Here is a 24,977-nt window from a genome sequence, read left to right on the forward strand (position 1 = left end):
AAAAATATTTAATTATGACAGTTAATGTAGCAGCACTTCTTTGAGGCAGCAGGCTATAAGATAGTCAATGTATATACTGAAGTCCCCGGCAAAAGGCTATTTCAGTATAATGACACAATACTTATCTTAACACGCATTTATAGTTGTATATATCAATATATTGAATATATAATTCAATTTATATCAAATTTTAACATCTTTCATTTTTAACAGCAACAATAATCACTTTAAAAAAATTTTTTTTCCTAGAAATTTTAAATATACATTATACTTAAATTAAATAAAATAAAATTATTATTAAAAATTAAACAAACTTACCTTAATTACCCACATGTTCTCTATTATTTGGTTCTGAGAAATCAGCACAAGGATCAATTGGAAGAATTAAACTAGGGTTTCTTGTTTTGTTTAACTAACAAAAGTCAACACAAAGAAATTTATATATTATTTACAAATCTCAAAGTGAAAAAAAAATTAAAAAAAAAATAAAAAAATGCAATCAATCAATTTTTGATCATTAAAAAGATAAACAATTAAGCTTTGAAGTAAAATTTATTATATGTTAAGCACACATATTGTAGTAAAATAGAATTTCAACATAACATGCCCATAATCTTGATGCATCACAGAAAAACACATCATAATCAATAACAACCTTAATTATTGTTTTAAAATGAGTTTATATAAGCTTTACAAAAAAATTGCCAATGGAGAAGGAATTTTTAAATTATTAATTTTTTCGTTTGAAAATCGATATATAATTATAAAATAATAAAATTTAAAAATTAATGAATAATAAAAAGTATGAAATCAATGACTTTTATAAGCATACAAAAAATAACTTGATGAAAATATCAGAAAAACCATGAAATCTATGAGGTAATAAAAAAAGTTACAAATTTATAAAATTGATTTATTCAACTTTATCAACTTAAATATCACTGAATTCTTACAGAAGATGGGTCATTGCAACATGAATTTAATTTTATGTTGTTGCCTAAAATTCTAAAGCATTTTTAAAATTTGTTAGGAAAATTTAAAAAGTCTAATTTGCCTATTAAGTAATAATCAACCTGTTTAGTAGATGGATAAGTGTTTAGCAGTTCGATAAAAGTTTAGTAGATGGATACAGTAGCGAGCTGGCTCCAAAAAGCTTCTGAAGAAATTTACTAAAAAAGCCCATATACAGAAGAAGCTATTTATAACTTTTAAGGTAGGGGAAAAATCAAGCACATTTTTTAAGGTATAACCTCAAAAAATGTGCTTGATTTTATTAGTTTGTGAAAACCTTTTCCAAGATTTTTATTCTGATTTATAATTTATCTTCAAATATTCCAAGATTTTATCAGATAGGGTTAAATGGATCAGCAACAAAGCTGGTTTTAACTATTGAAACATACAAAATAAATGTTTAAATATTTAGCATCATGCTAAGCAAACTAATTTGTTACCATGTTGTTAAAAATAAAAAGTTTTCTTTTTCATTTTCTCAAATTCTTGCTTATTATTTACATTAGTTTATTGATCATTTTAAATTTTGTAATTTCCAAAAAAAATTTGGTATCAAATAAAAATCATCTAATCTGTTGCGTAGCTGATTATTATAGTTAAATGTCGCAAATTTGTATTTTTCTTGATTCAAAATAATTAAATCCTAATTAAAGTGGAAATTATTTGAAACTTCAAAACAAATTTAAAATCTTTTCAGAAATTTGTTGTTCAGATTTCAAATGTTACAAAAAAGGGAAAAATGAATTTGTTTTATTTTTATTTATAGAAAAAGAATCATGCCTATTTAATTTAATAAATTTAATTAAAATTTTATCATTAAGACTATTTTTTGTAAAAATTTAAAATTCAATACCATTATAATTAGTTGACATAAGGTTTCTAATGTTAGATAAGGGTTGCATTTTATTATGCAAAATACTAACAGGCTAGTGCTTAAAGTTTAAAATTCAAACAGTTTAAATTAAACAATAAGTTAAAGAATTTTTTGGAAATTTTAAAATAAGTGAATAAAAAACCATTTATTAATCACCTTCAGAATAAACTAAAATAGGATAAATTTTATGATCTTTCTAGGATATGCTTTCTAGGATAAATGGCAAAAAGCTCATACAAGATTTCTGCACAGAACTGGAGCCAGCACTCCTATTGATGAAATCTCTAAACAACATTGATGTTATTAATTGATAATTTTCTTTTTCTCGGTCGGAATGATTTTGCTTTTCGAGGTCATCATGATGACCTCGAAAACATATAGTTAACTGTTTCTTAAAAAACATAATAGTTGACTGTTTCTTAAAAAAGTAAACAAATTTTCAGTATTGTTAAAACCTCAATTGTTATGTTAGACTGGCTTTTTCTGTTGTTGTAAAAGCTTTGAATTGAAGCTTTGAAAGCTGTTTATTATAAACATTTAGTAACTAAATTCTAAAAAACATTTAAGAGCTAAATGAACTGATTAAATCCATTAACGGTTCCAGATTTTTAGTGGCACATTAACTAGACAGCGAAGGTCAAAAGCACCTACGGTTTCAACTGCAACAGTTCTATTAAAAACAATTATTTCTTAAACAGAGATTGTTGATTTAAAATGGATAAAAAAAACTTATATAAGCTAAATCAATGTCTTTTTAATGAAAAAATAAAAAAAATCTTATGTAAACAACTGCTTCTTTCAAGGTTACTATCTTAATTTATGTGTATTTACTTGTTTTCATGCGATTCTGCGCATAAAGAACATGACGTTCTATTAAATATGCTCATGCATGAAATTATCAGAACTGTGAAGACGTCTATTGAGCCTTGATGAGATGAAAGATGAGAAAGCAATGAGTTGTGTTTGTCAGGCTCATATTTCAGAGTTTAAGGGTTGGAAGGATTGTAGCAACAATTAAAAAAAAAAAGAGTAACCTCCTTGACTGAGGTTGCCTCTCTATTATTTGGTACAGTAATAAAAAAAAAAAAACTAAACCTTTGCATTTCTACCTAAATTTTTTAAGATACTTATCTTTTAAATTTTTATGCTTCAAATGAGGTAATGAAGGTAACAACAGAAATATAATTATCAGAATTTTTTATTTCTATTACTGCTGATAAATTAAGAACATAAACAAAAAAACAATGATCACAAACCAAAAAAAAAATCACATTAAAATCACTATTGTTATCAGAATATAAAATCACTAATGCTATCAGAATTATTATCATATCAGACTCAATTTGAGTGTTTGCCATCATTCTCTTTTAGATTTTGGTTATCATTACAATTATTGCAACTATTATGTTTGCAAAGGTCTATGCAACTTTGACTAACTTTACTTCAAGAATATCTTTCTGTAGAACAATCACAATGACAACTTCAATTCTACTTTTGTTGAACAATCGCTATGACAAATTCAATTCTACTTTTGTATCACTATGACAATAAAAATAAAAAAATCAATCTATTGTAAAAAAATCAATCTATTGTAACAAGTCATTCCATCAAATAGAATCTTGATTATTAAATCAACCATGGCCAAAAAATTTGATAAGCACTGCTATATGAGATCAATTTCTGATAAAAGCTTTTTAGCTTTTATCAGAAATTGTTATTAAAATCATAACTTTTAGGTTGCACTAATGAATCATTATTTATTCGTAAGCACCCTCACACGCTAAATTAACTGATTCTTTTTTTTCATAGACATAATCACAGATATTTTTCATTAATTTACTGAATTGATTGATTTAAATTTTCTAAACATTCCAAAAGAAGAGTTACAGTTACACCATCTGCCTAGTTTGTTGATAAATACATTATTAAAATAAATCAGGTAACTCATTTATTTTAGAACTATTTCCTACTTTTAAACCTGTATATTAAAAAAATGCACTATAAAGTTATAACACTACTAAACTTTTTCATGTAATCTTTTCATGTTACTTTCAAAATATACTACGATCTATATGAATAGCAGGTCTGTTGTTACTTTGTTTTAAAACATGGGATGATTAGTTTTTTTTTAGAAAGAAGCATTAAAAGACTGATTACTGAAGCATTAAAAAGTTTTTTTCAATTGTCTCTCAACCTCAGCTTTTTTTTTTCAATCTTTTAGTAAATTTATTAGTGCACTAATATATTTACTAGTATATTAGCGTACTTTGCCTTGAATAATCTCATTGATGACAATAAAGTGTAATAAGGAGCTGTGAGAGTTTTGTACAATCAAGTTGTGATTGCTCATTGCACATTTACACAAAACATTTAAAATTGAGCTTGAGTCTAATAACACGAGACACTACTGTATATAAATAAACTTCTTGTATTGATAAGCATATAAAATAAAATAATACATATGTATACATGCATTAGTACTACAGGCCTTGTTACGAGATTTTGCTGCGTAGCGAAAACGCGTAACGCATTTCTAAGTAACTCAACTCAGCAAATATATATTGCATCGTTAGAAGTTATATTGCGTCACTAGCGTCTTTTTAAGTACGCATTGTAATTAAAGTTATTTTATTAACGCGTTAAAGATCATACAAACAGTTTTTTTTTTCTCACTATAACAAAAGTTACAAATAAAATCTAAGTTCTTATTTAAAAAATCATTTTTATTATTTTTTTCAAATATGAACTAAATTTTATTTTGAAAAAAATATTTTTTTCATGAAACATGTTTGTTTATTTTCTTATGATTTTACAGTTGGTTTTTGGTTATTTTATTAACTGTTAATAAATTTTTTCTTATTTAATTTGTGATCTCTTTTTAATAATGTTTTTAAACAATAAAGAGTTTTTTTAAATATTTATCAGTTACTGATAACATATTCGTGATCGTAATTTATTTTCTTAACGAACGCCATTAAAACTTTAAGTTATTGAATTAACAATAAACAAAATATCTTATATATAAAATATTTACATCAAAATAATTCGTGCATCTTTTAAACTATTATGACTAAAAATAATTTTTATATTTAAAAGGAACTTATGTATTTAAGTCCTTAAGATAAAACTTAAAACACTTTTTTTTTTTTTAACTAATTTTTAACAACAACAAAAAAAAATATGAAACAAACTGTTTCTTTAACAAAAAATCTATTAGTTTACAATTGCGGTTAAATGCTTTTACTTACGACTTTATTTCTTCTGAATAAACGTCACGTTAACGACAATCAAAAGATAATTTAAATGTTCTAAAAGATATAAGTTTTTGCGTAGCGCAAAACTGCTGAATGCGTAGGCAAATCGCCTTTTCGCAGGCAAAATGCGAGCTGCGTAATGCTTCTTAACAAGGCCTGTACTAATACATAGTACTTACTATGCATTTTATTATTACACCAGCAGACATAGGTATGTATTTCATAGGTTGACTGACATGAAAAATAGATTTCATTTATTTTGTAAAAAAAAAAAAAAAAAAGGTCACCCAACATGACCCTTTGATTACATGCTTGGTCCTATATACTGATAAAAAATGTTTTCTCTAAAAGTATATCAACCTAATATAATTTAATAAATTAAATTTTTGAATGGATTTAACATCCTAACTAGCATTGATTTAAAATAAATTTTAATGAGTTTTTAAAAAAATATAAGGCTAATTACTTTTATAACCATTATAGCTTTGTTAGTTTTCTTTGTCTTTTTTAAATATATTTTATGTATTTATTGAAATCTCTTTGGAAATTACAATAAATATAAAAATAAATAAAATATATTGATTAAATTATTTTAGTGCTATTTCAGGTATTAAAATAAAACACATACTAGGGCAACAATAATATTATAAAAACAAATGCTATTAAATTCAAAAAAAAAATATGTGCTACTAATAAATTGTATCTTACTAATATAATTTTTGCAATACAATTTGTATAATTGTATAACTATAATAAATTATATTTAATTAAAATAGCTCTTTATAATAATTTTTTAACTGAGAATAAAGCAAAAAATTTATTTATTTTGACGAAAATAATTAAAAAATAAAACATCAACTCACCCAATATAATGATTTAATATGACTAAAGTTGATCATATTTTTAACATTTCCGGTTTGGTAAATATCTCTCGTGTATCCCCACAAGTTTTTGTAACAACTAATCAGTTTTTTTGAGCACTTAAAAAAAAGAAAAAATATGTCAAACCTAACAAAAAGGCAATTACAAGTTGCACAATTTTACTATTATATTAATTTCATTGTTGTTGTGCTTGCAAACTGTTTAAAACTTTTTAATACATGTATCATATCACCCAACATGGGTTATGATTGAATATCACAGAATATGTTGAATTCTATAAATATAAGATTTTTTTTATAGATAAATAATGACAGAGTTTAACTTTGAAGCTGACATTATAAATGTGTGTGCTATGATTTGTGATTTGGTCACTTATTTTATTAACTCAGTATTAAATGCTTATGATGAAATTTTTATTTGCTTCTTTATTGGGAGTTATGATTTAAGTTTTTATTATATGGTTTATTATGTCATATAGTCATTATGAAAATCTGAATAAGATGACTGGCTTTTTGAGATTACTAAATCGTCTCAAAAAATGAATTTTTTCTTTATTGCAAACAAAATAAATTAAATAGTTAAATAATAAACAGAGCAAAAATATTCATCATTAGTATTCGCTGATTATAAACTAGCTGTCCGGACCCATAAAATAGGGATCTTCAACACTGATCATTTCTATACTTATTTGCTTCAATAGTTTTTAGTAAATGGTAGAAAAATAATTTATTTAAAAAATACTTCTAGAACAAAAAAATAAGAGGTCTATAAAGCCCCAAGTATCCATACTTTTTCCACATACCATTTTTAGAACCTTCATCCTGTTTATTTATTTCGAAAAAAAAAGTCAATATTAAGATCTTCTTTCTTTAACAGAGAAAATTATCTCTTTACTGCGTTATGTTACTCTTAATTGCATGACATTTCTTCTGGTATTTTTCAAAAGTTAAGGCTATAATAAAATTTCAACTCTTTCATTAAGACTATATTTATTAAAAAGCATACGACGGCCCTGAAAACAGATCACGAGGAGCTAATTATGCCAAATAAGTTAGTTCTATCGGTTTTGGCAGATTATTAAATTATGACATAAATTGAAGCAAGCAGAAATATAAAGGAGGAGGAGTAGGAGGAGGAGGAGGAGGAGAAGGTGGATGGAGGTGGGAAAAGGTTATAAATATATTGTTATAAATTTTTATAGAAGAATTTTTTTTAATTCCTTAACTTAGGCATTAATATTAACATAATCTTCAGCTTGGATGCAAAAATAATTTTTTTGTGTTTTCTAATCTCGTAGATTATTTAAAAATAAAAGAAAGAACAAAAATTCAAAACAAAACAGTTTTTAATTTTTGTTTTTAATTTTTTAAAATTTAAGTAAAAAGACTAATTGTTAGAAAAAAATTAAATGTTAAAAAAGTTTTTAAAGTTTTCTTATATTATACATACACAATCCTTAAATATATGATCAGCAAACTCAACTTATCCACTGTCACTAGAACTTTTTTAGTACATTTACATTTGCAGATGATTTTTCACATTTGAATATTACATATCGCTTTTTACATTTGCATATTACATATCTATTAATAATAAAACTATTTAATTGTAATTTATTTAAATGTAACATTTATACATGCATGTTTTTTTTTAGAAAATATTGTGGTTTTCAAATATTTCTTTTATAAATTTCTATGCTATATAGTTGCGATTATTTAGAGTACCCACTTGAAAAGTGTAGAGCTATGATATCAGTATAAAAAGATTATAAATCTATTTACTTTTTAATTTTTCACACTTAAGTAGTTCAGTGGTTTAGCGTTTCTAAAAATGCAGAACAAAATAGTTTAACAAGGAAAGGCTTATATATGTTGGAACATTTTTAAAAGTTATTTAATATTATACATATTATATTATACATGATCATTCTATATGCGACCTGCAAACTAACTTAACCTTTCGCATTTACAGAGATTTTTACATTAAATCTAAATGACGTATTGTTACCAATTTTAATAAGTAACATATTAACATACTTACACAAATTTCTTATACTACCGTATAAAAAAAGGCTGAGACTTTTCCTTGCCATTAACTCAAGTTTTATGGCTGCCATGAGTTCTGTGCAAACAAGCACCATTGAATGATACAGAGTCCCAAAATAGACTTCTATCACTTTAAAATTTCATCCTCCTCAGGAGAGTTAGTAAAACTAAAGATTTATATGGAGTATTAGACTTGCCGTTACTTATTTTGAAATAAGTTACTTGCTGTTACTTATTTTGAAATAAATTACTTGCTGTTACTTATTTTGAAATAAATTACTTGCTGTTGCTTATTTTTAAATAAGTTACTTGCCATTACTTATTTTTAAATAAGTTACATGCTGTTACTTATTTTTAAATAAGTTACTTGCCGTTACTTATTTTTAAATAATTTACTCGTCATTACTTATTTTTCACTCTCTCTATCTCTAGAACCGAACTTGTTGGATAAAGTAAACTTGTATGACACCTTTTTGCATTAGTTTTTTGCAATAATAAAAAATTTTTGTTCTTAGGAGAGTCGCTTTGGTGAAATTTCGAAAAAATGATTCCTAATAAGCTTTGCAAGGAAATAACATTAAGGTTGAAGAAAGATTGACTTGAAGACAACAACAAGAATCCAAGGTTTTTATGCCTGTTTAAATTCTAGAAGTTAAACAAAGGGCACAATTCATTGCAGAGATTTTTAAGAGAACTGCTTACGTCCATCTGTCTGTCTGTCCTTACGCTTAAACATTGGTTTAATCCATAAAGAGTTTAATCCATAAAGCATATTTCTCAATTATTGAACATGATGATGATAACTCTTCAACAAGCAGTTTGAAAACAGCTAAAAAAGTTTTTTAAATAATTTTTTGGAGGACTGCAGGGCTAACATATAACATATCTTTATACATGATGGACACATGCTAATTAGTTTCAAACCACAAAAAAAGATATTTGTTTTTACACCAGCTGTGCAAATATTACAAACAAAACTTCATTCATATAGAGTAGAATGGGGTAATCTAAGCCTATTTTTAGCTATACTGAGCTATTTTTGATACTGAACAAAAAAATATAAGTAATATAATACAAATGATGTCTAATCATGATTAGATATCATTTGAATTATATTACATTAATATATAACTGTCAAAGTTATATATAGTGTTATATATAGATAGTCAAAGTTATATATAGATGTCAAAGGAGCACTAATTTGAGTTGTGTTCAATAGACCCACGTTACTCAATTTTTTGGGGGTAATGTAGGTCTTATTCATTTTTCAAAAATGTCATGCTTTTATAATAAAAATTTAATGCGTAATGCTTCAAAACATGAAATGTTAACAAACATAGCATAAATGTTACATTGCATAATCAGTTTCTAGTTTCAATGGAAAATATAAAATTATTACATCTTTAATGATCATCTAAATGGGTTGATAGCAACATGAATCCAGAAAAATAATCCAGAAACATAGACAGACATTTTATTGATACCAATTTTTATTTTAAAAGTGTTTATTACTGTATAAGTTTGAGATTCTTAACAGCACAATACTTATCGACATCTATCTAGTTATTTTTTTGTCTGATAAGACATTTTTTATGTTAAAGCCAGTTTTAAACCTTTTTTCAAAGATAAAAATGATAAAATTTGATAAAAATCTGATTAAATGTATGCACCATTTTGAATCAAAAATACTCTAAGAACTTGCCTAATAAGCTGATAATTAAAATTTAGAGGTATTTAAATCACCTTTAACATTCATAATCCTATATTTACTGACATCATTTATGGCGTCATCCATAAATGATGTCAGTAAATATAGGGGATGAGGGGGGGGGGCGGAGGTTGTGCTGGAAAGTTTGACACTAATTGACAATGCGTAAGGGGGTGTTGAGGCGAAAATGATGTCAATTTAAATTATTTTTTTAGTTTTAATGAGCAGATTTTAACGGTATTTACATCTACTAAATGGTAGAGAAATGATGTTTTGTTTGAGGGGAAATTATTATTAAATGCGGGGAACTTGATATTATATTTTATTAAATTATTTATAATGTAATATTATAAATTAATATAATAAGTTTCCCAGAGACATTAAATAAATAACAACTACTAACATAAAATAAAAATTACTATCGTTTTATTAATATATTACCATTTGACTACGAATCAAATTATGTTAGAAATATTAACTCTTTGTATATAAAATTCACAATCGTTATTCGCTCCCTAGCGGATTATAAAATGTGGTTCAAAGTAAACTCATAAAAGTAAACTCATAAATTTGTCATTTTTTGAAATTAAATTGTTGTTATTTCAAATAGGAAACTCTAATTGCTCTCTAGTTGATTGTAAAACATGATGCAATGCAAACACATAGTCTATTGAAAATTCGAAACGCTAATTTCTCCCTAGCGGTTTGAAGAAACTCTTTTAAAAAGCTTGCGCTAACGATGAGTAAAATCATTATTCTGATTGTGATGTAAACAATACTAATAAATCAATATTAAAATATGGATAAAACAGCATTACTTAACTTATTGATGGTCTCGTATGGAAATGCTCATCCCGATAAAAAAAGGCTAATATCCAGAAAGAAGTCCATAGTATATGGAATTCATTAAAAGAAGAGAAACTGGTGCATAAGGATCTTGAATCAAGAGTAATGTATTTAATCAATTTATTTAATGAAAAAGCAATGAAGTTCAAGAGCAAGCAATTATCATTTTGGGCCAATACTCCAAAACAGTCTGCCCCCACGTATACTCCACTTGAATTTGACAAAAATTCATCACAGTTTGTTGAGCCCATCAATGAGCGATCTGTTATTGATGATCAACAAAGTGCATTAACTTTGAGTTTGTTGACCACGAAAAATCAAAAAAATGCAAGACCAGTGGCTCAAGATCGACTCAATTCTGAGAATGCGGCTTTAAATTGTGAAGTTGCTGGACTGAAGACTAGAAAGAGAAGTGGATTCATTGCTGAAGCTGAAGAGGATGATTTGAAAAAGAAAAAGAAGAAATTAGCTCACCTATGTAAAGAACTGGCCAAAAAAAAGTATGATCAAGCTCAGCAGAAGAAAACTAGAGAACTGAAAAAAGCTAGAATGGAGGAAATCTGCTTGGACCATCCAGAAGTCAAAGAAAAACTAAAAATCAGAAAGAAACCTGGTCAACCGTCATTAGAAGTAGATCAACCTCTTCTTTTGAAGGAGAATATGGATATTGCTCTCCATGGTTCGTCTGCTGATGAAAGACATCGGTCAGAGGTTCTTCGGGTAATGATAGCTTAGCTATGTTTGTTAATATTGTATTTGTTAGAATTTTACTCTTAATTAGTATTTGCACTATTGTAAATATCCTTGAAATGTTAACAACTAATTTCAAGATTTGATTTGAATATAATTTACGAAATAAATCCCATTTTCTGTAAAAAAAGTTAATTATATCCAAATATATTTCTTTATTATTTAGAGCATTAAAACTCTCGACGAATTGATATCTGAGATGAACAAAATTGGATTTGCAATCAGCAAGAGCGCCCTCTATACTCGTCTCCTTCCGAGAAGTTACAGAACATTAGAAGGCAAAAGACACGACAAAACAGTCCCTGTTAGATTGATCAGTCCTCAGAATGAATCTCATTTAAAACATGTTGACGGACTCTTTTGCAGTTCAACTATAAAATATGTTGGAGAAGTTTGTTCTACTTTAGGGCCAGATGAAGTGTGTTTCATCAGCCAAGACGACAAGGCTAGAGTGCCAATTGGAATCACAGCAGCCAAAAAACAGGCGTTGTTGTTGATGCATTTGGAGTACCGGGTAACTCTCCCGGACCACGACTGGGTCGTGGCTGCTAAACACAAGCTTATACCATCTGTATGTGCTGGAATTACAATCAAAAAAGATGGTCTCGGAAAAACATATGCTGTTATTTATTCTGGACCTAACTACATTGCTGTTTGATCAGAAAAACACGCATCCTCAACCGCCTTCGCTCATGGATTAGACTTTCAGCGGCTCTTGGATATCAAAGAATTTGACTCTTTTACCAGAGATCCTTAAACTAATATGGTTAAGCTTATTGTTGTGTTTAGCGTCGATGGAGGACCCGACGAAAATCCCAGATACCATAAAGTAATTGAAATCGGGAATCACCATTTCTTGAAAAATAACTTCAATGCTCTTTTCATCATGGCGAACGCTCCGGGCCGCAGTGCATTCAACAGAGCTGAGCGACGAATGGCACCTCTAAGTAAAAAAAAATTTGGGGTGATTCTTCCACACAAACATTACGGAACTCATCTTGATTCTAAAGGTATTACATTGACAAAAGTTAATTTGTAAAAATATTAATATAACTTTTAACCTATAATAACCAACATATCTTTTTAAATCAGGCAGGACAATAGATGAAAATTTAGAAAAACAGAACTTTGGTTTTGCTGGACAGGCTTTGGCTGATATTTGGTCTGATCTACAAATCAACGGTTATCCAACCATTGCAAAGTATATTGATCCAGACAAATCAGAGCTAGAGTCAAGGAGCCTTTTATTACAAGATCAACGTTGGATTGCTAATCATCATTGTAAAAGTCAATACTTTACTCAAATTGTGAAATGTAAAAATCATTCTTGTTGTCAGACTATTAGAAGCTCTTACTTTACTCTAATTAGAGCAAGATTTCTTCCGCCACCTGTCCCTGTCAACCAAACAAGAGATGGGCTCAAAGCAGTAGATGTCTCAGAAGGAGCAAAAGAATTGTTTCCATCATCCGTCTTTATGCTCATCGCATCAAACATTGAAAGTATTCTTCCTCATACTGCCAAAGGATTTCCAATTTTGCCGTATGATGCGTTTTGTCCATCCATTCAGTCTAGCCTAGGTGATAGAATCTGTAAAAAGTGCAATATCTACTTTACCTCTCAAGCAATGTTGAAAAAGCACGCTTCTATTCATTCTTCTGCTATAACACTCCCTCTAATCAAAAGAGTCCAACCTGTTCATATCGCTGCCAAGTGTCAGACAGAATTTTTGGCAGTCATTGCCTTGCAGAAGAGTTCGGAAATTGCTGAATGGTTAGATGAAAATGAAGTTGACGCAACAAATTTGATTGTACCTCAAGAATACGATATCCTTTTAGAGCACAGAGAGCATTCACTACCTATTGTTTCAATCAATGATCACTTTAACAACCCATGGGAAGATTATATTAAAGATATATAATACTATTTGCTTAGTTGATTATTTAATGAGATATCGACTATTATTTAATATAATTTGATGAGATCTACACAAAAACTGACATCATATATAACGGAGGGTTGGCCAAAAATTGACAGTTTGACAAAGGGGGGAGGGGGAGTCGAAAATTGGAGAAAAAACACTGACATCATTTATGGATGACCCCTAAAGGGAAAAAAAAATTTTTTCTAAAAAATTGATAAATGTTGATTAGACCCACCCTACTCTATACTTTATAATTCTTTTGAGACATACAGTGCAAACTGATTCCATGTTACTATTTTTATGTTATGTCCTAGGTCTCCAACAGTATATGCAATAATTTGTGTCATCAACAATATTTTCACTTTTGTTTTAAAATGCATACATAACAATTTGTACAAAATGACCAATAGTTAATGGTTTTATGTTAGAGTAACATCAAGCAAAATGACCAATAGTTGATGGTTTATGACTAGTGTCTGAAACTGTCAAATGTTTTAAGACATAGTTATAATAGACTTATGGATAGTAGATTATTATCTTGTTCAGTGATCAAGGTTCAAGTGGCTGTGGGTGCATTATTTTTCAGTTAAAAATAATTTCTTAAAACTATTTTAATTAAATTTGTTTCATAGCTTTTAAACTGTTTTCGACAAAATATAATTTCAATGCAATAATAAGAGTACATACATTATATGCTGCTAAAGGATTAGTGTAAACAAATACACCTGCATTGACTGATATATAAGAAAATGAGTAAAGGAGTGTATATACATTAATTAAAACATAGACATAAAAACTTGACCATTATAGGCACATGTAAAAACACTCAAAGCTTAGCTTCACAAACCTTTGCCATACCTAGCCAAACAACCTTTTCTAAGTTAGAATAATAAATTTGCCATACCTAGCCAAACAACCTTTTCTAAGTTAGAATAATAAATTTAAAAAATATGCTTATGAAAAAAAAAAAGTTTATCTTAGTTAAAAAAAAGGTTACCTTAAATAAGGTATAATAGCAACTGTCAAATCGAACCAGACAAGCAAACAAGCGAACATCTACCAAGGTAATACTATTTCCAGTTAAGTATTTACTTTTAGAGAGTATCTCCTCTACCTAAATAAAAACAACAACTATAAAACCTACTATAGACCATTTATAAAGATCTTTATAAAATTAATTTATAAAAATTTTTATTTAGTTTTTAGTTTTTATTACTTTAATTATAACTATTATGTTAATTTCTAAATTTTTCAATTGAAAGCAATTATTTTTGTTAAATAATTAGTTAGTTGTGAATAACTATTTAGTAAATAATATGATATAGATTAAGCATTAACTTGTAATTTATATGTAATCAGTATTAGTATTATTATAAAGAAAATATTATAAAAAAAGGTTTCTCTAATTACAATTAACACTTCTACGTTTATTATTAAATCTTCATAGTTTACATTCTGCTGTCAAATTTCCTGCTTCTGTTGATTGAAGTTATTTTTTGAAGCTTTATATTTAAGATGTTTGAATAAAAACTAAAAAAAACTTCATGCCATACTCGTGAACAAACCCAGGGAAGAATGACATGTTTTGGTGCCACTGGAGCAGTATGGGCGCCCAAAAAAAGCGCTCAAAATATTTTTAAATTTTTGTTTTTTTATTATAAATAAGAAAAAAATTCGGTTTCAAATACAGTAGTAAATGACTAATTTTCTGTTTATTTTAGCTATTTCATTTTTTCTTCAGGACAATAAAGTGAATTAAAAAGTAGTACCTTCATCTCGTTTAACGTTTAAAATTCATTTGGTTACTGAACAAACATTAAATTTAAAAAAATGAAAGTTGTTACGGAACTCAATTTAATTATACATCATTATATTTACAGATGTTGTTGGACAGATTTATTAGACATGGTAAAAATTGATGTTGTTACCCTGACCCATTTTTTGAATTTTTAGCAAATTATAACTTTGTAAACAAAATTGATAAATTGAAATTTTGTATAGCAATTGTTTTTTACTCTTTGTAATTCATTTCTGCAGTTGCTAAATATTACAAAATTATGAAGGTTTTTCAAACTTTGAGCTGCTACAGTTCCATATCTAAATACAAAAAAATTTTTTTGTTACTTTAGTGTAAGTGTACTTTATTTTTAGTAACACTACTTAGGGTAACCAATTGTGGTAAAAATGAAGGATTAAAAGTTACTAGAATGTCTGGACCCGTAATACGGGTCATGAAAGGTCTGGTGCACAACTCCCGCATATCCTTTACTTTTTTTCAATAAGTTACAGAAAATTGCAGAAAGTAATGATCTTAACCTCTATAGAGATCTTTATTTACCATTTTCTATTGCGTTTCTTTAGTGTTAAATGTGCGCATAGCATAACAAATTAGATATATAAAAATTTGGCTTAATTAAATATTTTGGCTCCAATAATACTGAAGCTTCAGTTTCATTGTCTATTTGTTGCTTTTTTAACTTTAAGCTTTGAAACTCTGTTCTATTCTTTTACTGAAGCAATCTTTATTTTATTTGATATGGCGGCAAAATTCAATTACAAAAAAAAAAACAAAAAAACAACTTGTTAGCTTCTCTTTTAGTTTTTTTTTTCTTCATATTTTTAAAGTGTGGAAAAAAATGTTGCAAAAAATACCCGTAATAAATTTTGCCTTGCATTTGATAATTTTGCATTAGAGCTAATTAGTTTGTTTGAAACTTTCTTTAATTATTGAATAGGTAATGACTAAAAAGGTTAATATATATATATATATATATATATATATATATATATATATATATATATATATATATATATATATATTTCTTAAAAAGGATATTTTTAAGCTTGCGTTTGCAGGTTACTTTTTAAAGAATCTATAAAAACAGTAAGTTTTAAATTTATTTCTTTAAAACAAATTTATTTAAATATATCAATGATATAAAGTTAAATACATATCAAAACAAAATATATATATTTTTGTGCTAAGTTTAAAAAAAATAAAAAAAACAACTAAAAAACAACATTTTTCAATCTTAGTAAACAATAATGTTGAAGACATTGCAAAATCTGTTATGAAGGTGCTTTTCAAAATCAGTTTTTAACAGCCGGGATCTATAGCAGTGATGAATCTAGGAACCAAGTACAGCTGATTATAAAGAAAACCTTATTATAATAACTTAAAATGTTTATAAAACTCTTATGGATAGGAACGATGATAACACAATACCAGATTATATTGACAAATATTACTTTATTATAATATCATTTTTGCAATGGGATCAATATTAAAAAAAAAAAGCCAACTTAATATCTTATTTAAAAAGCAAAATTATTAATAACACTAAAGATATAGCGATTCAAACAAATTTTATTATGGTAATACCAAATGTTGACTTGCCTTTTATGATTAATAGCAGTTCGGTAGAGTAATGAAACTAACCATAACCATTTTTAATGATAGACACCAACAGGAAGGTAAGCTTAGCTGTCTATCAACACTATCAAAATGTCTATCAAAACATTAAAACAATAACATCACTACAATTATGCAAAGAAATAGCGCTTAGTATAAGATATTTGTAGGGTCACATTAGTTACACTAAATATTACCTGAAATATATGTTTTCTAAAAAATTATGAAAGGCTAGACAACATAACTTAGATATACAACAGTAAAACCTCTTGGGGCTAAATGCTGTCACATTACTTAATAAACAGCTTAGCTACCATAGTTGGCAATCTTGCTCAACACCATTTAAAATTTTTTTAAAATAAAATTTTAAAATAAAAAATATGTGGCTAGCCAAACAGCCTAGCTCGAAAAACATTGCAAGCCACTTGATTGGCTAGTTTAGAAGCCTTGCTCTAAACGCACTGCAAGTCAAAGCATTTGCTTGGCTAATTTCACAGCCTAGCTCTAGCTATACACGATTGGTTATGGATTATAACATTATACCTTAAAAATAATGTGTTTAATGGTAAAACAATAATCATTAATAAATTTTATTATATATATGAAAATATTTTATCATTATATATAAAATATTTGAAAAAAATATATACAGTTTATAAGTCAATGTAAAGTTATGTCATTTCATAAATCCAACTTTCGGAATTTTATATTCAATTTTTGGAACAATATTAGTACTCATAAAAATCATGTAATTTACGAATTTCTTACTAATTTGGTTAAATAATGCATTAAAATAATATTCAAATAATTAAAAAGTATAAACGATAAAAAAAAATACGATTAATAATTAAAGCCAACAAAATGCAACTTGTGCTTGCAAACTATGAGTTTTAGAAATAAAAAATCCATAGACAATAACTTCAAAACATTAGAAAACTATAAGATTTGTGCAACATTTTTCGCCTATCATTCCTTGAATGGGATGTTTATCAATTTTGAAAAACAAACTTTTAAATGCTCTTGTTCTTAAACATACAAAATATAGTTGATGATGAGAGAAATGCAATTTTTTTAATATATACAAACTCCATCAAACATTTGACCTGACGACTTTTCAGGAAAAAAAATCAGAGTCAACAGGACATTGATTAACAAATTTTTTTTTTAAACATCTTTGCTTCCAATAAGGCTGCAAGCAACCACTAATTAAAGTTGGAAGTTGCTGGAAGAGAAAAGATGAAGATTGTAGAGCAAGAAAACGATTGACGGATGACTTAAAGGATTGCAAATTATATGAATCAGGAAAGCAAGATAAAGGAAGCGAATTCCAAAGAACTGATGTTCGAGGAAAAAAACTAGACAAATAAGAGTTTTTGGAGCACTTAGGACAGTGACAGAAAAAGAATGAGACTTAATTGAATGACAAGTAAGACGAGAATGAATTTTAGTAGATGGCACAAGAAACGCTTGCTCTTTCAAGCAGTACCCATTATAGTATTTATAGAAAAGAGAAAGACAAGCAACATTACGATGATGTGATAATGGTTTGAGGTTGGCTGCAAGAGCAGATCCAACTATGTTTACAATGTGTTTTTATACCTTGTCTAAAAGAGAAAGGGCATCATTAGAAGATCCGCCCCAGATATGCCAACAGTATTCCATACAAGGCCGGATTTGAGATTTATAGAGATAGAGAATAGAATCCAAAGAAAGTGTCAAGCTCGATAAAGAGATGCAACCTTAGCAGATGCTAACTTTGCAACTGATTTGATATATGGTTTCCAAGAAAGATTGGAAGTAAAAGTTAATCCAAGAAGATGAAGAGTAGATGACTCATTGAGTACATCATCGTTTATAAATATAGGAAGGTCTAAATTATTGTGATATCGATTAGCTGAAAAAAATTGAGTTTTATCTGTATTGAGGTTCACCAGCCACTGTGAGCCCCATGCTGTAGCAGAAGTAAGATCCTTTTCAAGCTCAAATGCCCCCTCCAAGCAATCAGAGAGTGTTGGTTATATACAGAGAGTGTTAGTTATATACAAATACCCGTTTATCACCAGAGACAACTGTTAAAACCTCAGCACCAATAAAGCTATTTTGAAGAGCACAAACTTTCATTCCAGTACCATTGGATTGCAATTTTAAACATTGAAGTGGCATAACTGTAGGAATAAAGTTGTTCAAAAACTGAACAGGAAAGTTGTTTCTTTTATTAGGGTTGTCCATCTCAATTTAATCAGCACTTAAAAATGCATTGATCTCCCGGTAAACTTTCAAGCATTTGTTCATTAATTGAAAGTGAACTCACATTAGTCAATGTTAAAATAACTCATTTAGCATAACTATCTCATTCATCATCTTCAAAATCTTATTAAAAATTAAGCTGTTTCTCTATTAATGCACTGATTTGTTGTTTCAATGCACTCTTTAAAATAATTTTCCTTTTTGACAGGTTTTATTCCACTTTTATGTTTAAATAGCTATTGTGAAAACTCTCCTTACCCATCATATGCTCTCATTTTTCAGTTTATGCAAACTTTTGCAACGAACATTTTATACATGCTAACGAACATTTTATACATGTAACGAACATTTTATACATGCTACTACAAGTTTAGCTCTCGCTGCCATAAAAATGACTTTCCTACCAAATGGAATGTTATTATTGCAAACATATAATAGAAAGTAGTTGTAAACAAACTACGAATTGCTAGTGATATAAAATCAAAATTTGTAAAATAAAAAAACAATTTAAACAATTAAAATAGTAATTTTAAATTAAATATATTATCTGATTTTTGCGATATCAAATGAAATTTAAAACAATTTAATTTGACGTCAGTTAAATAATAATTGTCACTAAAGGGCATTAAATTAGACATGTCTAGCCAATTACAAGTTAGCAAATTCTATAATAGCCAATTACATTCGTTAAAACAATTGTAACTTAGCGCATTAAACATTAACTTGAGTATTAATATTTAGATGAAACACTTGCAGTGGTTAAAAAATCACTTTTAAAAATGAGTATTATAAATTACTTTGCAAGTATAAAAAATAGCAATGAAGTTGATATAAATTATGAAACATTGCACTGTGCAGGTCTTATATATAGACAATCAACAACAACAAACAAAACCAGAAAAGAAAAAAAATTAAGTGACATATACTCTAACTTATAACATAATTGTAACCATTTCACTTCGGTGTGTTTTTCCTATGAACGAATATGATTTATGATTAGAATAAGTTTTCTTCTGAATGATATAATTAATGTCAATTGAATGATATAATTAATGATAACTAATGTCAATTCATTTGATGTGTTTAGAATATATATTTGCTTTAATTTATGCATATAAAATAGTTATAGTTATAGAATTTACATACGGTTATAATTTTAGTGTAAAACGTACGCAGATGTAGCCAAAGTTTGCTAAATCTAAGTGAAATTTTGTGATGTACCTAAAGTTTACGTTATATGCCCAATAAACACATCTGAATTAGAGATTTTATTTTGATCATTTTTTAAAATGAAAATAAGACTCATCAATAATAAAAAAAAAACAACTGCTTTTGAGAACTAATAAAAAATTTGATAAATAGGGCCAGATCTTTTTTTAAAAGTAAGGGGTGTTTGATGCACCTGTTTTATATAATATACATAAAATTAATTAACTTCTAACAAGGCTGCAAGCAACCACTATTTAAGTTTGGAGTTACCAGAGAACAAAGAACTTTGCTAAAGAGTAAGAAAATGGTTAACAGAAGACCTAAAATCTGAAAATTGTATGAGTGAGGAAAACATGATAATGGGAGAGAGTTCCAAAGAATCGATGTGTGAGCATTGGAAAAAACTAGATGAATAAAAGTTTTCAGAGCATCAAAACTTTTATTCATCTAGTTTTGTCCAATGCTCACACATTGATTCTTTAAATGGGACTTTGATGAATAACAAGTCAAGTGAGAACGAGTTTTGATGGATAGAACTAGAGATAAAAGCTTGTTTGAGCAGCAATGGTAGTATTTCTAGAAAATGGTGTTCAGTTGAATTTTGGTCAGTCGACCAAAATGAGTTTGAGCAGGTTTGAGATCGACCTTTTTAGACACTAACTAATTTTTTAGGGTGTTTTGAGAAGCGGATTCTTCTTTCCAAAAATGTCTTTGTCGTGAATAATAAAAAGTTTTTAAACATCAATGTTGTTCTCCATCAACTTTGATTTTGAAACACTGTGAATTGCACAATAGTGCAGCCAATATGTTCAAGACTTTAAAAATATTAAGTTCTTTATTTTATTCATTAGCCACAATCAGCTGATTTGCTTATGGGCTGTTTATGGCTTACCTGAAATCAAGAAAGTAAAAATTTAGCTAAGGTTAGTCACCTGCCAATGTTTTAAATCTGTCAACATTTTATTTTTTTAATTCCGCATTCAGGGTATTTTTTGTACAGTTGAGTCATTTTTAACTATAGAGCTATGGCTTAACAAGAAAATATTTTTGCAAACCAAAATAATTATTAAAAACTATTGAGAATATTTGCTCTTCTAATTCTAGAAAAAGAACATTTGGCATGAATGACTTTAGCTTTCACACTTCACAGCCTTTCACAGCCTTGTCGGAAGTGAAGACGTTTTTTTTTTTAAACGTCTTCATTTCCGACAAGGCTGCAAGCAACCACTATTAGAGTTAAAAGTTACTGGAAGGAAAACAATGAGATTTATAAAACAAAACAATTTGCAGACAACTTAAAAGATGCAAATTATATGAATCAGGAAAACATGATGAAGGAAGCAAATTCCAAAGGACTGATGCTTCAGGAAAGAAACTAGACGAATAAGAATTTTTGGAGCACTTAGGAACAGTAAAAGTAAAAGGATGAGACTTATTTAAATGAGTAAAACAATAGATCTTAGCACAAGAGACGCTAAATCTTTAGAGCAGCGCCCATTATAGTATTTATAGAGATTTATAAGAGAAGAAAATTATAAGAGAATTATAGAGATTTATAGAGAAGCAACATATGACGATGTGACAATGGTTAAAGGTTGACTACAACTATGTTTACAATGCATTTTTGTATCTTGTCTAAAAGAGAAAGAGCATCATTTGAAGATCTACTCTAGATATGGCAACAGTATTCTATACAAGGAAGGATTCAAGATTTATAGAGATAAAGAATAGAATCAGGAGTAAGAAAGTGACAAGCACGATAAATAGATGCAACCTTAGCAGATACTAATTTTGCAATCGATTTTATATATGGTTAAGAAAGATTGGAAGTAAGAGTTAATCCTAGAAGACGGAGGTAGATGACTCATCAAGTACATTATAGTTTATAAATATAAAAAGACCTAGATTGTTGCAATAACAATTAGCTGAAAAAATTGAGTTTTATCTGAGTTAAAGTTCACTAGCCACTGAGAGCCCCATGCTATAGCAGAAGTGAGATCCTTTTCAAGCTCAAATGCCCCTTCCAGGCAATCAGAGGGTGTTGGTTTCTTATCACGACAAGAATAAATGGTAGTATCATCAGCAAACAATGCCACCTTAGATGTGAGAATATCTGGAAGATCGTTAATGTAAATTAAAAAGAGTATTGGGCCAAGGATAGAACCTAGAGAAACCCCTGAATTTACAGGAAATAAAGTGCTGTCTATCAAAAACAACTTTTATACTAAGATTGGTAAGGAAGGACTCAATAATCTTAAATATGTTATCTGATACACTGTAAGAAGAGAGCTTATAGAGAAAACTAGTATGTCAAACTTTATCAAAGGCTTTAGAAATGTTGAGAGTGATAGCCTTAACCTCTCCATATCTATCGGATGCATGATATTAGTATAACTGTTAACAAACCAGCAGTAGAACGAAAACATTGAAATCCATATTGATAATCAGAAAGTTATTAGATTCAAGATGAGAGATTAAGTCTTAGTTAATTAAAAAACCTTGCTTATGATAGTAAGAAGACTAATGGGATGGTAGTTAGATGAGTCAAATCACTCTCCAGAATTTTTAAAAATAGGAATAACAGATGGTTTTCAGCAGGCTGGAAAAAATGACTATGATAAGTACTTGTTAAATAGTCTTGAAAGTATAGATGACAGTTCCAGAGAACACTTCTGCAAGACTATAACAGGTATGTTGTTCGGACCACAAGTTGTAGAAGAGTCTAAGGAGGAAATCATTTCAGATACAGAAGCTGGAGTGATATGACTGTAAAGCAATCGATCAACCTGCTAATCGGTTATATTAGGTAGGAAGTAATTTTAGTAGAATCAAGAGATAAGATTGATGAAAAGTTCTTAAAAAACAACTCAGTTTTATCTTTAGGTGAAGTAACAAAATCTGAACCATGCAATAAAAGAGGAATAATAGAATTGTCTCAATTATAGACACTGCAATTATAGTTTCTACAGTAGTCTCCGGAGCTTAATTTTTTAGATGAAACTGAGCACTGACTAAGATCAGAAACAAGACATAAGTGGAGTAGAGAAGGTAAATGATTAGAACTGCCTGGAAAGCGAGTTGGAAAGTTGACAGTTGAACCAAGCCATTCAGTGTAATGAGCATTAAAGTCACTAACAAAAGCAATATCTGCTGTAGGATAAAGAGAAAGCGATTAGTCAATTTGATCAGAAATGGCATTAAAAAGAGTGCAGTCTTGAGATGAAGGAGAGAAATATCTATAACAAAGAGAAAGGTGATAGAGTGAAGTGGTACTAAATGAAAACACATAAAAGTGTATTAGTGAATGATAGATTTAGAGAACACTTGGTGATGACGATGGTTTTTTGTGTTTTAAAGTTTTAATACTTTAGTCATTTATTAAATTGGTTAAAGAACTTGATTCAAAGCACAGATAATACTCAGTACACTATCTAACAGTTCAAGCAATAGCCTCGTTACTACTAATAAACCCTAAGCTTTAACAAAAGACTCCAAATGTGACCTCGAAAATGCACACCAAAAGTACGAACAGAGACACCATCCATGTGCAATATGGCACTGTAAGTACTCTGATATTTTACAGCTGTTGATGTATTCAACAGCTGTAAAATATTAATTAACAGCTGTAAAATATAATACATGTAAATTTTAATTATTATTATTTAAATATTACTTCGAAAGTCATTATTTGTACAGGAGTACAAATAATAAGCCCACAAAAAAACTATTATTTGTTTAACAAAAATGTTTAAACCTTTAATTTTTTAATGTAATGATATAATGGCGTAGATCCATGGATAAATAAACTTAAAAATTTTGAGGCATGGCTAACACAGGTAAGGGTTCAACTCTATAGAAAACAACTCTATAGAAAAGAAAAAATGACTTAATAGAAAACAACTCAATAGAAAACAAATTTTTTGATTTTCGAAAGTGTTTTTATGTTTTAACTATTATCAAGCCTTCCTAGGAAGTGTGTGCAATCGCATGCCTTGTTTGCATACATTAAAAGTAATTTTTTATACAACTTGATCTAGTTTTTATATAGTAAGTGTTTTGAGAATTTGAGGCAAAATAAAGCTAAAAGAAACTACAGAGAATTAAACAGAAATACCAGAAGATAGTAAACTAATACTGTACGAAAAATAAAATCAAAAATAAACTAAAAAAAAAATTGAAAATTAAAAAAAGAAAAATTTTGTCAAAAAAGTAATATACCTAAATATTTTACTGTTTTTGTTTTCTTTTTTTTAGGGCATTTGTTATTTTTCACTACCAAAATTGAGGAAAAAAGCAAATAAGAATATAATGAAAATAAAAACATTTTTTGATATAAAATTTATTCGCGACTTTTGTCAGCCAGTATATTAAGAAAATAATTTACTATTTGCCCTAGAAATATGGACAATTTTTAAATTTGTTTGAAATTTCAGACTTCCAAATACAATGGTTAAAAAACTATAGCCTTATTAACACGATACATTGACCTCCCTCTGTTTACAAATGGTCAAAATAGACTAACTTTGGACAAAATCTGAAAATTGCTAAAAAAACATTAAAATGAAGGTAACTGTAGTACTTTTCTATTTTTCAGCAGGTCTTTACAGGTTAATTTTCTGATTAGCTGCTGTTGTCTGCAATAAATGGACAAAATATAAGCAACTTATTGCTGTTTAGAACTCAAATATATCTAAAAATATATTTCCCATTTGCCTAGAAAGTCAAATTTTTAGCCATTTTGAGATGCTTGTAAATTTTTCTAACACATTGTGTTGATCTAAGATTAATAGCATATTAGACCATTAGACCCAACTATC

At 28.1% G+C, this 24,977-nt stretch overlaps 1 long non-coding RNA gene across 1 annotated transcript in view; it reads right to left on the minus strand.

Moving 5' to 3' along the window:
- LOC101240919 (glutathionyl-hydroquinone reductase YqjG) overlaps positions 1 to 24,977 on the minus strand; it is a 37,134-nt gene that overhangs the window by 7,051 nt on the left and 5,106 nt on the right. The window contains exons 4-6 of the long non-coding RNA XR_010640064.1: positions 14,290 to 14,406; positions 6,003 to 6,119; positions 319 to 412 (exon numbers count right to left, since the gene is read on the minus strand). This is a non-coding gene — a long non-coding RNA (glutathionyl-hydroquinone reductase YqjG). The remainder of the gene's footprint in view (positions 1 to 318; positions 413 to 6,002; positions 6,120 to 14,289; positions 14,407 to 24,977) is intronic.

The sequence above is a fragment of the Hydra vulgaris genome, chromosome 08 (assembly GCF_038396675.1).
Source record: "Hydra vulgaris chromosome 08, alternate assembly HydraT2T_AEP".
Taxonomy (NCBI): domain Eukaryota; kingdom Metazoa; phylum Cnidaria; class Hydrozoa; order Anthoathecata; family Hydridae; genus Hydra; species Hydra vulgaris.